We start from the raw sequence: 10,495 nt of genomic DNA, 5'->3' as shown, positions 1-10,495 counted from the left end.
TCTCCCACAGGGTCCCGGCCGCTTCCCCCGGGACCCAAAGGGGGAGAATTCCTGTGGGTCCCAGGAGTGCCAAGAGTGCGCAGCAGGACGGGAAATTGCAAAAGTCCTCAGCCCTCTGCCCTCCCCCGCGGTTTTCCCGTAATTCCCGCCCCTCGGCGCTCGCCCCGCAGCTGATTCATAGCCTGGGCGCGGGGCCGCCCCTGCACGTCCACACCGGCGTCCGCACCCGCGGCCCCGCGCCGCCCAGTACCCGGCCCGGCCCGCGGAGCCCTCCGCCCGCCCGCCCGCCCATCCGCGCGGGTGAGTACCCCGGCCGCCCGCCCGCTCTCCTCTGCGCCCGGCGGCGGCCTTCCCCGCGCCCCGCCAGCTTTTCCCGCGGGCGGCCCCGGCGCGGCGCCCGGAGGGATCCGACAGCTTTGCAGCCCCTTCCCGGCGTCTGCCCGGCCGGACGCGGCTCGGCGCACGGCCGCTTGCCTGCCCTGCCCCGCGCCGCCTCTGCCCCGCGTTTGCTTGGGCTCGCGGGTCGACCTGCTCCGGGACGGTGCTCGGAGGGTTCCCCGCCTCTGGCCCGCCCGCCCGGCGCGTAACACTAAGAGTAATTCTTTCCAGAGCGCACGCTGCCGGCTCCACCGCGGCGTTTCTACCCTGCTGGAAGTTCGCGGCCCCGTCGCTTCTTTCTCAGTAGCCGGGGATGTTTATTGAGTTAAAATTCCCATGTAACCCACTTTTGCCTCTCTCCCAGCACATCGCCAAGGGAGTTAATTGTCCCCACCGCCCCCGCGCCCCTGGAACACCCCCCCCAACACTCCCTCCTCTCCGCGCTGTCCGTGAAGTCCCTCCTCCCGGTCTGTGTTTACACCTGGAAGTGGGCGGCGCTCACACCGGCAGCGGAGAGGAGATCCCAGACACCTGGCCGCCTCTGCCAAGCGAGTGGACAGAGCGCCGAGCTGGCAGGTTGAGCAGCGGGAGACTTGGAAATACAAGCGCCCCACCCCCACCCGCATAGAGGGGTTCAGGGACTTGTCCAAGACCCTAGAGCTGGCCGCGGTGACTGCGAACACGCCGCGTAGCCCAGAGCTTTGCCCCTGATACCCTGAGTCCTTTCTTGACAGTCGTTGGCCTGTCCCTCATCAGCCCGTCCGTGCCTGCATGCATGTGTCCTGCCTGCCTGCCCTGCGGTGGGAGGCGCGCCATTGGGTGTCACTGACCAGGACCACTTGGTGACTGACAGGCTCCACCGCTAGAAGACTGTGAATAAGCTTATTCTCCAGCTCAAGAGGAGTAAACGTGGGGGGCTCCAATCGAAGTGAGTGTAGTGTATTTGATTTGAGCTGGAAGGAAAGAAGCTTGAGGTATTATGCCCAAGTCTAACGCCGACTTCGGGACAGACCTGGAGTTACTCATCTGGTCAGCCTCGGTTTCCTCCCGTGCAGAACAACGGTGGTTCATACTGACTGTGGATCAGGCACTGTTCTAAGTACTTTACATAGGCCAGCTCATTTAAGCTTCTCCAGTGAGCTAGGCAGTAGTTTTGTCATTCTCCTTCTATCAGTGAGGATAAAAAAGTGAGGCCTAGAGAAGTTCAGTAACTTGTCTGTGGTCACACAGGGAACAGGTGATTGGCTTTGGCGTCTGGTTATAAGCACTATGTTGTGCCCCCAACTCTAGGACCCTCTTTGGAGTGGTCCTGGGGGTGGTGCTTCATTACTGCCCTCCTTTGTCTCTCTCCTGAGCTGCTTGAAAATGCACTCAGGCACCCTTGAGGCTGAAGGGCCCCAGACTGAAATGCGCCTCAGAATCAATCGTGGATCTTTTTAAAGCACTGGACTCCCACGTACCTATTTAGAATCTTCAGGTTAGGCTCAGTTTGTGTTTGCCTTGGTAGCATTCAGAAGTCTTAGAAGCCAATACTGGCAGGGAGCTCACCACCTAATATTTGATTGCTGGACAAAGTTAATTCTCAGCTGTAACTTGCCTCCTGGTGACTTACATCATGGTCCCAGTCCTGCCTCTTGTTGTCCCAGCGAACGTGTCTGAGCGTTTTGTATCAAAGGCCAGCCTGACAGTGTCCGACAGGACTCGGGCCACATGAGGGAAAATACTTCCTTACACGCTGGCTCTCTTCTTCTACCCCTTTCTTTAACCTGAAAGACCAGGAACACCTACAGAGGGGTGTGGAGGTGTTCCAGACTCTCTGATGTTCCTTGTAACCCTTCTGTCCTGAAAAAGGAACCACGTTAGGAAAACTACTATGGTTTTGAAAGAGAGATCAGTGGTAATATGCTTTCACAAGAGGAAGGAGTATGTTTTCCTTGTGGGAACTGGGCTGGGGCATTGTTGGCTCCAGTAGAAGGAAATCTGAGCGACTGTCATCTTGCTCACTTACAGGAACAGTAAGACCTGGCCCTCCTTTCCCTGGAGAGGGAAGCCCTCCTTGATTTAAAAAAAAAAAAAAAAAAAAAAAAAAAGGGAAATGGGAAAACAGAAACAGAATATTCTCAGAAATATCTCTCCCTCCAAGCAGGCTTCTTTGTATTTACATAAAGTGAGCATCTCTTTCCCAGCAACCCTGTTACTGGCTTCACAGCCTTTCTTCCCTTCTCATTTTAGCTCTACAGTTGGCCCTGGAGCAACGCGGGGGTTACGAGTGCCTAAAAATCTGCATGTAACTTTTGTCTCCCCCAAAACTTAACTACCAGTAGCCTACTGTTGACCAGAAGCCTTACTGATAACACAAACAGTTTTGTTTTGTATACATATTATATACTCCGTGTTTACGACGAAGTAAGCTAGAGAAAGGGAGATGTTGTAAGAGCGTCATAAGGAAGAGAAAATACACTTACAGTTCTGTATTGTATTTATTGAAAAAAATCCGTGTATGAGTGGACCTGTGCAGTTTAAACCCACGTTGTTCAAGGGTCAAGTGTACTAGTTTTTCAGCATTTATTTATTCCAGGTTGTCCGAATTTCATTTTTATGTTTTAGAAATAATACAAATAATAACTGAATAAGTTCTCATTAAAAAAAATAGAGAAGCATATGGAATGAAATGTAGAACTACCATGGTCACGCCTACTCCCACTCAGAAGAGGGAAGGTGAAGTTTGGTAAATACCATTCCGAGATTTTGTTTACTTTTCTATACATTTGCATAATGTGTATTCATACATATTATCTTAATAGATATAAATGAGATACATTGTTTAGCTTACTTTTTCATTTTCCAAGTCTTAGAGATTTTCCCATGTTAGTACAAACGCTTTTGTTAAAGGCCACAAGTTATTCTAAATCAGAAATATAATTTATCCATTTTTCCCTTATTAATGGACATTCAGATGGTTTAAAATTTGTCAGCATTAGCAACAGTGCTTCAGAAAACACTGTGCATTCATCTTTGTGCGTCAGCCTGAATATTCCTGTGAAATAGAGCTCTAGGGTCAAAGGGTTGGTCTATTTTTCCACTTGATAGATACAATCCTTCAAATCATAACACTGCCCCCACCCCAGGTACTAATTTAAAATCAGTGCATGAGAATCCATTTCCATCATCCTTCCTACCATCAGCCGTTATCTTTTTGCTTTTTTATTTAAATTTTTAAATCTGGTAAATGAGTGAAACCCGATATGGCATTTTAATTTGCATTTTGCTGATTACTATTGCAGTTTAATGTCTCTTAATGTTCATGGCTCATGTGTGTCTTCTGTGAATTACCTGTTCCTGTCTTTTGCTCGTTTTTCTATTGAGTTGCCTTTTCTGATTCCTGTTTATTACAGAAGCTCTGTACCTATTCAGGTTCTTAGTCCTTTGTCTGTTGTAGATGATTTAAATATTTCTTCTAGTGTGATGCCCTTTTTTTTTTCAACCAACTTTTTTGTGGTAAAATACATAATATAAAATTTACCATGTTAATCATTTTTAAGCATACAGGTCGGTGTTGTTAAACACACTCATAGTACTGTGCAGCCATTGCCGACGTTCATCTCTAGAACTCTTTCCATCTTGCAAAACTGACACTCTGTGCCCATTCAACAGGAACTCCCCATTCCCCCAGACCCCCGCCCCTGGCAACCAGCATTCTACTTTCTGTCACTATGAATTTGGCTACTCCAGGTACCTCATATGAATAGAGGAATCATAAAGCACTTGTCTTTTTGTGACTGACTTATTTCACTTAGCACATTGTCCTCAAGACCATCCATNNTTCAGCAGGTGTCAGAATTTTTTTCCTTTTTAAGAATGAATAATATTCCATTGTATGCATTTACCACATTTTGCTTATCCATTCATGATGCTTTTGTTTTTAACTATCTTTTGCTTCACAGACATTTTAAATATTTGTGTAATCAACTCTGCAATCTTATGATTTTTTTAAAAGATTTTATTTTTATTTTAGAGAGAGAGATCTAGAGCAAGCAGTGGGAGAGGCATGGGGTAAGGGAGAGAATCTCAAGTCAGATGCTGCGCTGAGCTCAGAGCCCTACACGGGGCTCCATCTCACGACCCTGTGATCATGACCTGAGCCGAAACCAAGGGTCGGTCGCTTAACCGACTGAGCCACCCAGGTGCCCCTGCAATCTTAGGATTTTTGTGCTTTGTCTAGCTTAGGGAGATCTTTTTCACCTAAAAATTATTTTTAAAATTATCTTATTTCTTCTAATACTTTTATTATTTTGATATGTATAGTTAGCTCTTTACAATACCAGATTTCTGTATGAAGTGAAAGGTAAGGATCTAACTTAATTTCTTTCTAAAGTAGGAAGTTCACCTGACACCATTTCTTTAAGTAACTGTCTTTTTTCCAACTCACTTGAAATTCTGTTTTTGTAGTAAACTAAATTCCTATTCATACAAGAGGCTATTTCAGGACTCTGTTCTGTTTCATTGATCAGTTTCGTCTCTTCTTATGCCAGTACCACCCTGTGTTAAACACTACAGCTTTGTTTTTCTATCTAGTCATGTATATTTGTATATTTTTCCAAAAACTTCTTTTGAAATGATTCTTGTACATTTTCTCTTTTGTATAAACTTTACAAATAGCTTGTCAAGTCTTAAAAATCCTGTTGGAATTTTTGTTAGGATTTCTTGGGTTTCTAACTGTTAATGATTCTTTATGCCTTAAAGTCCATTGTGGTGAGAACTCCAAGGATGGAGGAAGCTGTATGAGGTGGGAAAGCGCCATGCTTTGCAGACTGACTCCCCTGGCTTCAAGTTCTTGATTAATTATGTCATCCTAGGTCAAAGTTACTTTTAACCTTCTTAGCCCTCATTTCCTCATCCGTGTATGAGGATAATAACAGAATTTCTTCCATAAGACTCTTGTGAGGACTCAGTTAATAAATTCACGTAAATGGCATCGCAAAGCCCCTGGCAGACAGTTAGCGTCCAGTTCGTGCTAGCCAGGGTCATTTTCATACTGACTTTCATATCTTACTCTGGCCTCTGCAGTGCACTTCATCATAGAAGGAACCAGTGGATCCTTCCATTACGTATCAATAGGATCCTAGGAGACAAAGATATGTAATAGATATTGAATATAGTAATGCTTCTCGCACTTCAGTGTGCCTGTGAAATCACCTAGGGATCTTGTTTAAGTGCAGACTTTTAGTCGGTAGATCTAAGGTGTGATCTCAGATTTTGCATTTCCAGCAGTCCTTGGGTGATGTCTTCATTCACACTTTGAGTACATAGTCTTTCACTGGTCTTTAAAATCATGCTGCTAGTAATACTACTTCCTATTAGATTACATGTGGTCGATAGGACTTGTAAAGTGCTTTCTTTTAATATTACATGCTCAAGAACTAAACTATAGTTGTGTTGTTTCCTTCCTCCCTCCCTCCTTTCCTCTCCCTTCCCCTCCTCCCTTCTCCTCTTCCTCCTTCTTCTTCTTTCAGAGGAAAGAGGGTTAGTGAGAGCGCTAAATATGATACCAAGTTCTAGTCTTAGATCTGAAATCATTGAGGCAATTAACAATCTGGATTATTTAAAACTTGTTTTCAGACGAAGCCAGCCACATAAAATCTGTCCAGGTGGAGTGTCAAATCTAAAGTCAACTAAAAGAAAAGCCATAATTTCAAGTGTCTTACCACATAGAAAAATGTAAGATGTAAGGCACACGTGGGAAAATGTAAGATAAAAGAACTCTTGGAAAACATGGAATCAGGTCCCACTGTGTGAGAACACAGTGTGTGCCAGCGCTTGAGAAGTTGTAAATGAGCAGAAGCTACACTAGTGTGAGTAAATGTTTCTCACCTCATGTGATCTCTTGCTCACCTCTTTCCACTCCCAGGCTTCCCAGTGGGGGACTTCGAACAAGGTAGCTTCACATACCCTAGTATGCTGGCAGTACGTCTTTCTACCCAGGACAATGATTACTTCCTGTATTTGAAAATGCTAATTTGGTGGGCGGGGGGAGAGCAGAGGGAGAGGGAGGGAATCTTAAGCAGGCTCCACACCTAGTGCAGAGCCTGGGGTGGGGGTGGGGCTCGATCTTGTGACCCTGAAATCGTGACCTGAGCTGAAACCAAAAGTTGGGTGCTTAGCTAACTGAGCCACCCAGGAGCCCCTGAAAATGCATTTTTAAAGTGCCTGTATTCTCTCAGGACCTGAGAGGTCACATTTTTGTACAGAAACACATGACGTGCTCATAGGCTGATCCAGTACCTAAAAAATTCCAACTGTTTTTTAGGCCTATGGGTTGGATTTGAATCACAAAATACTGTCAGCTAATTTAACCCTGTTGGGGTATATGGTTTAAATATGAAAATAATAGGATTGCAACTACTTGCATTCATAAATATACGTAAAACACACACGTTTTAAAGGACACTTTATGTTGCAGAATTACATAACGTGAGAGAGTTAACCATAATTTCCCTCATCCTGCTCACCTCCCTTACCCCGTCCCATCTCTAAATTTATAAAGTGTTCATAGCTTGTTGTGTCTTTTGGGGCTAGTTTGGATCCTTGAAGTAGAAGACAACAAGGCAAAACAGATGTGCAAGAGATCCGGGCAGGAAGCCCTGGCGAGGGGCGAAGGGACAAGGGAGCAGGAGGAGGCAAACCTGATGCAAGGTGACAGGGAAGAGGGCTTCCACCTGCAACGCAGTTCTGAGAATGTTTTGCCCAAGTCAGTGGGGAGACTTCGATCAAACATTGCTGATTAGAGGAGTCCCATGTTGGGCAGAAAAGGTTTGGTTTGATCGTTGGCTGGAAGCAGCCTGCAGGGACTGTGGGCTTGGGTGTGAATGTGCAGTAGATCCAAAAGTGCGGCAGGGGAAGCTGTCAGGTAGGTACATTCCTGCGGCAGATCCTTCTAAAGAGAGTACTAAGTGGCACAGTTGCACGGTTGCACACCTGTGTCCCAGAGGTGTTTGTGTGCACACGCTGTTCTGCAACTTGCTTTTTCCCTCAGTATTTTTTGGATATTCTTTCCGAGCAGCACATAGATCTGTTTCATCCTTTGGACCGTTTCATAGTTTTCCTTTGTGGAAATGCTCCATAATTAAATTTTCAGATTCTTTTTCACAGATATTTGGATTGTTTTCATTTTTCCTAAATATTAATAATTCTATAATAGTATTCTTTAAAATACATAATTTTTGTGTACAGACACACATATATAAGCATACTATGTATAAGACAAAACTCCAGAAATAGGATTTCTGGATCAAAGAGAATGCACCCTGAAATTTTAATAGTTATTGCCAAAATGACCTTGATAATGTCATCCTTTTCGACTGTCAGTGAGTAACAATGCTTACTTCCTCAGACTCTTACCAGTGCGAGGTGGTCAAACTTTTTTAGGCTTTGCCAACTGGGCACCACACGGACACACATGCAGGCATGCAAACTACTATTATAATTTGCACTCATTTACTTATCAGTGATATTGCCTAGTTTTTCCTTATTCCCTTTTAGTTATTGGTATTTCCTTTTTTGTGAATTACATATTCATATCATCTGCTGGTTTTTCTACAGGGTTGTTTGTCTGTTTTTGATTGATTTCTAATTTCTAAGAGCGCTTTGTATTTTAGGGGATAGTAACACTTTGACATAAGTATTCAAACTATTGTTCCCAGTTTCTTGCTGGGCCAATTATAGCACTAAAATGTTTTGCAATCTTTATTGCTTCTAGGTTTCATATCATGCTAAAACAGATTATACAAATATTCTAATAATTTTAATGATTCTTTTTCTTGCATTTATATCTTTGTTCATCTGAAATTTATTTTGTTGAAGGGAGTGAGGCAATAGCAATAATGATAAAAATTAACATTAATTGGATTTTCTGTGTATAGTTTCTCATAATCTCATTTAATCCTCATACCAATCCTATGAGGTAGGTTCTTTATTCTCATTTTACAGAAAAAGGAACTGAGCTTAAATGGGTAAAGTACCTTGTCCATGGTGATACGATTATTTAGTGCCGGAGTAGTGATTTGACCCTCAACCTTGACTATTACGGCTTTCTTTTCCCACAAATGTCCAGGTTATCGTTCCAGTAGGATTTGAGGGGAATAATCAGTCTCTTCTCTGGTGATTTAAAATATTATCATTAGCATATACTAAATTCCTATGTATTCTTTGGGTCCAGAATATTCCTCGGATCGAGGTTTTCTCTTCCTTCCTTTGGCTTCGCTGAGCACTTCAGAGACTAAGCTTGAACGCTAGCTAGAGTCCCAAGGTCCAGGAATCTAACTGAATACTGCTTAAGAAAAGAAAATCGGCTGTGTGTAAGCCAATTCAGCCTCATAAGTAAGGGATGACCTTACAAAACTGGTAGAAACACTTACCCGGGTAGGTCTAGACAGAGGGGAAGGTGTGCATGAAACTTTCTCTAGGAGGAAGGGGTGGTGGAATGGGAGTGAAGCCTTCCAGGTGATCCGTCCCTTTCGAGGGGGCCCCCCAAGACAAATAGCAGGGCTCATAAAAAAACGAAGAAAGATACATGGATCTGGGCAAGGTGGGGAACGTGCCGCCCTTGGTGCTGCCGCACAGAACTCTCTCACAGGGAGCACACACCCCAGCACACGTCCTGGGATGAACAACTTCTTTCTTTAAACTAGGATTTGCATATGACGTCAGGAGGCACCTAGCCAATTCTGCCGCTTTTGGCAGCACACCCAAGTTCTTGGGAAGCAAGGGACTGGTCATGTTGCTCCTCAAGGGGATTATTTATGGTGAGGAAACTTCCCAGGAATAAATATTTCAGTAATGACGGAACTAGAAGTTCTAGTGAAGAAGGGCAGGCTCCTACCCCTGGCGAAAGCTGTGTTTTGTTGGGCATGTAGTGTTTGTACCGAGGGACACTCGAAGGTGTCTTCGTTCTGCACAGAGACGAGATTTGAATGAGAATGAGCGGGCACTTTTTCTTTTCTCCCCTCCCTTTTTCTCCACAGAGAAGACATGTCAATGAAAGACTATGAATTAGACAATATTTGGCAACAGAAAAAGTGGAAGGGCCTGAAAAAGGAGTCTATTTAATAAAATTAAATTGAAAGCAAAGAAGAATGAATGTGAGAAAATTTGGTACAAATTTTTATTCATTTACGAGGTATTTACTGGGTTGCAACTATGTCCTGGGACGGTGGTAGACGGTGGGGACTGAGATCCAGGCCTGTCCTCAAGCAGCTCGTAGTCTGGTTGGGAATGATGGAGATCTGAAAAATGGAAATAAAGAACCAAGTTAGGCATAGGACTAAGAAATGTGAGCGAGGGGGGAACATAGTTTTTGCCTTTCTAAATCCTGCCACTTCGTCCTTCCCTGACTTCCTTTTCTTTCTTCTTTTTTTTTTTTTTAAAGATTTTATTTATTTATTTGACAGAGATAGAGACAGCCAGCGAGAGAGGGAACACAAGCAGGGGGAGTGGGCCCCCCCCCCCCGACTTCCTTTTCTTACTGGCCACAGCAGTGGCAGTGCTCCTCACGGACAGTTGTAGGGAGAGAGAGCCCTATGAGAGAAGGAGAGGGCACGGTGGCCTTGTCCTGTCCGAGGCCGAGTTGTGCAGGAAAAGTGGCCCCCACTTGGAGCCCCCAGTGCTCCTGGAAGAACATGCCAGAGCTGCTGGCCACTCAGAAGGAGCTCACAGCCCATTCCGCCCTCCACCTTGTCCTCCAGGTGATGCAGGAAGGCCTTGCTTTGCCCTGAATGTCATGGATTTGCACAGGGCACAGGGTAACTAGAGGCATATTTACAGGGGAGGGGAGGAGGGGGTCCACATGGGCCATGTGATCAGTCTCCTGGGGCTTGGAAGCAGCTGGCTCAGAGCCCTGGGTGCCCGTGTTCTTCCTAAAGCATCAGGCTCTGGGGCATTAGGAGAACTGTTCATGTGGCATTTCCCAAAGGCTGACATGCATGTCTCCAGAATGTTCTTCCAGCTGCTGACTCTCATTCTGACGATAACCTCCTCAGATTCACAACCTGCCTCGGGTGTGGGAGGCAGTGGGGAAGGGCGGGACTTCCAGACAAGACTGTCCCGAGGCGTCTCAAGGACT

The 10,495-nt window shown here is 45.1% G+C and overlaps 1 protein-coding gene across 2 annotated transcripts in view; it reads left to right on the top strand.

Moving 5' to 3' along the window:
- The first annotated feature begins 286 nt into the window (after window positions 1–286).
- The window catches only part of OSMR (oncostatin M receptor), a 48,837-nt gene continuing 38,628 nt past the window's right edge, over window positions 287–10,495 (top strand). For both annotated transcript variants that reach the window (XM_040630492.1, XM_040630491.1), the window contains exon 1: window positions 287–300. The gene's annotated coding sequence lies outside the window, so the exon portion shown is untranslated. The remainder of the gene's footprint in view (window positions 301–10,495) is intronic.

The sequence above is a fragment of the Ursus maritimus genome, unplaced genomic scaffold (genome assembly GCF_017311325.1).
Source record: "Ursus maritimus isolate PB19 unplaced genomic scaffold, ASM1731132v1 scaffold_15, whole genome shotgun sequence".
NCBI lineage: Eukaryota > Metazoa > Chordata > Mammalia > Carnivora > Ursidae > Ursus > Ursus maritimus.
This window is presented reverse-complemented; position numbering and strand designations above follow the sequence as displayed.